This window comes from Tachyglossus aculeatus, chromosome X1, assembly GCF_015852505.1.
Source record: "Tachyglossus aculeatus isolate mTacAcu1 chromosome X1, mTacAcu1.pri, whole genome shotgun sequence".
NCBI lineage: Eukaryota > Metazoa > Chordata > Mammalia > Monotremata > Tachyglossidae > Tachyglossus > Tachyglossus aculeatus.
In genome coordinates, this window is record NC_052101.1 from 7,782,763 (window position 1) to 7,786,503 (window position 3,741).

Sequence of the window (3,741 nt, forward strand, 5' to 3'; positions counted from 1 at the left end):
CCCCCACCCCTTTCCTTCCCCACAGCAGTTGTATATATTTGTACATATTTATTACTCTATTTTATTTGTACATATTTATTACTCAATTTTATTAATGATGTGCGTATAGCTATAATTCTATTTATTCTGATGGTATTGATGCCTGTCCACTTGTTTTGTTTTGTTGTCTGTCTCCCCCTTCTAGACTGTGAGCCCGTTGTTGGGTAGGGACCGTCTCTATATGTTGCCAATTTGTACTTCCCAAGCACTGAATACAGTGCTCTGCACACAGTAAACGCTCCATAAATACGATTGAATGAATGAATGAATGAATGTAGCAACACTATCTCTATAAGGCATGGCTTAGTAAGTGCTTGGAGATCACTTGAGGCTGGACGAAGCTCTATCCAGCACTTAGAACAGTGCTTTGCACATATTAAGCACTTAATAAATGCCATCATTATTATTATTATCCAAGTTCTACTTAATATCGGTCCCCATTTCTTCAGGATACAATTTCCTCGTGAGCATCATTCAACTAAAAATAGATCAGCCGGAAAACAAGAAAATTCAGACTTACAAATAAATGAATCCAAACAGAGAAGACAAGCTCGGAAATCATTTAACGATATCAGGATAGATTTTCCTGTTTTCTCCCAACTTGAACATTAAGGGAAGATGGGTGTTTTACATCCTGATTCCAAGACCATTTTGTTCATATAGCACCTGTCAAAATAACATTTAGCTTTTAACAAGTGTGCTATTTTAGAAAAGGATGATGAAGAGCCATGGTAGAACAGTTAGGAGAAGGAGAGGAGTGCAAAGAGGAGAATTTCATCCTATGTATTAAAACTCGTGATCATTCTAGGATAATTTCCTTCATTCATTCATTCAATCGTATTCATTGAGCTCTTCCTGTGTGCAGAGTACTGTACTAAGTGGTTGGGAGAGGACAATACAGCAAGAAACAGGCACATGTCCTGCCCACAATGAGTTTACAGTCTAGAGAGGGAGAGACAGACATCAATACAAATAAATAAAATTACAGATACATGCATAAATGCTGTGGGGCTGGGAGGGGTGAAGAGCAAAGGGAATAAGGGTGACGAAGAAGGCAGTGGAAGATGAGGAAAAGTAGAACTTGGTCTGGGAAGGCCCCTTGGAGGAAATATGCCTTCAGTAAGGCTTTGAAGGGGAAGGGTAGAGTAATTGTCTGTCAGATCTGAGGAGGGAGGGCATTCCAGACCAGAGGCAGGATGTGGGCTAGGGGACTGTGGTGAGATAAGTGAGATGGAGGCACAGTGAGAAGGTTAGCACTATAAGAGAGAAGTGTGCAGGCTGGGTTGTAGGAGGAGAGAAGCCAGATGAGATAGGAAAGGGCAGGCCTGATCTCAAATTGTAGTAGCAGGTTATAATGGCAGTGATTCTGCTGATTTGCAGAACACATCATCTTTTAAGGTAGTTTCCACAGAGTAACAGCAGCCCCTTCTGAAATCTTGCCTTGCCCAAGGGGCCTTTCTTAATTAATCTGTACTCTCCCCAGGTTATCTCTCTCCTCCCCTGCCACTTCAGCCCTTCTGAGGTTCCTAAGGAGGCTGAATAGAGAAGCAGCATGGCCTAGCGAATAGAGAATGGGCCTGGGAATCAGAAGGTCATGGGTTCTAATCCCAGAACGGCTACCTGTTTGCTGCATTACCTTGGGCAAGTTGCTTAACTTCTCTGTGCCTCGGTTCCCGCATCTGTAAAATGGTGTTTAAGACTGTGAGCCCCACGTGGGATGGGGACTGTGTCCAACTCGATTATCTTGTATCTATCCCAGTGCTTAGAACAGTGCCTGCCACATAGTAAGCTCTTAACAAATGCCATCAGTATTATTACTGTTTAAGAACTCTCAACCCCCCATTGCACATATCTGGACCCCTTCGTATTCGACAGACCACCACTCTCCCCACTTCCAAAGTCATACCAAAATCATGTCTCCTCCAAGAGGCCCTCCCAAAAGAGCACTTGAAGCTGTTCTCCTTAGTCACTAGGTATTCACCCCAACGTCAGCCCCACAGCATTTATTTCCACAGCCGTAATTAATTTTCACAACTGTCTCCCTCTCTAGACTGTAAGTTCCTTGTGGTCAGGGAATGCGTCTTCCTACTCAGAAACTCCTTACAATTGACTTGAAATTCCTCAACATCTTTCTGTCTCCTATTTTACCTCACTTATTTCCTAATACAACCCAGCCCCCACACTTCACTCGTCTAATGTCAACTTATTCACTGTACCTTGATCTCTTCTATCTCGCCACCATCCTTCTCGCCCAACATCCTTCCTCTGCCCTGGAATTCCCTCCCCCTTCATATCCGACAGATCATCACTCTTCCCACCTTCAAAATCTTGTTAAAATCACATCTCCTTCAAGAGACTACACCCTTATTTCCCCTCCTCCCTTCTGCATCACCCTTTCACTTGGATTTGCACTCTTTATTCACCCCACCCTAAGTCCCCCAGGACTTATATACAGATCTGTAATTGATTTTAATAACTGCTTCGCCCGCTAGACTGTAAGCTCCTTGTAGGCAGAGAACGTGTCTACCAACTCTGTTATATTGTACTCTCCCATGCACTTAATACAGTGCTCTGCATACAGTAAACACTCAGTAAATATGACTGGTAGATGGAGTAATTGATTGTACTCTCCCAAGGGCTTAGAACAGTGCTTTGCACAATGTAAATGCTCAGTAAATACCACTGATGGACTGATTGACTGAGAGCAGGAGGTGACTGAGTTTACATTAAAAAGAGCCATTTCACACTACCGGAAGATGGAGGAGACAAATTATTCTGGTGTTTAGTGGCATCTTGATATTCCCAGAATTGTGGGGCTGGAAATGACTTTAAGAGACGTTGACTAGCAGCAGGGTGAAAAGAATAGAGCATGGGCCTCGGAGTCAGAAGGTTATGGGTTCTAATCCCAGCTCTGCCATTTGGGCAAGTCACTTCACTCTCTGGGCCTCAGTTCCCCCATCTGTAAAATGGGGATTGAGACTGTGAGCCTCACGTGGGACAGGGACCATGTCCAACTCTGGCTTGTATCCACCTCAGCACTTAGTACAGTGCCTGGCACAAAGTAAGCACTTAACAAATACCATTATTATTATTATTATTATCATTATTATTATTATTATTATTATTATCATTACCTGATCTATCCACCTGCCTTATGTGGCTAAGCCAGCCCGGACAAATGGGTAAAATCCTTTAAAATACGGCACAAAAAGTGATTTTTCGAGCCTCTGACAGTCACCCATTCTAGTGTTCAAAACTTCCACTGATAGGAAATGTTTCCAAGTCACTGATCAAAATCCCTTCAGGCTGCAGTGGAAATGCCATTTCCTCTTGTACTATTCTCAGGGGAAAAGAAGAACAGCTGTCCTATCCACATAATACCCTTCACAGATGCAAACTCCATCATTAAGTTCTCCATTAGCCTTATCTTCCGGCTAAAGAATTCCAAATCCTTTCATGTTCCCCATCATTCTTAATATGGGCAGGAATGTGTCTGCTACATTCTGTGGTACTCTGTGGCTTTATTCTTATTAAAGTCTATCTGCCTCTCTAGATTGTAAGGTCACTACGGGCAGGGAACGAGTCTGCTAATTCTGTAGTATTGTGCTCTTCCCAAGCACTTAGAACAGTGTTCTGCACATAGTAAGCACTCAATAAGTAATGATTGATTTTATCTTTGCCAGAGTATAGTACAGTACCTGA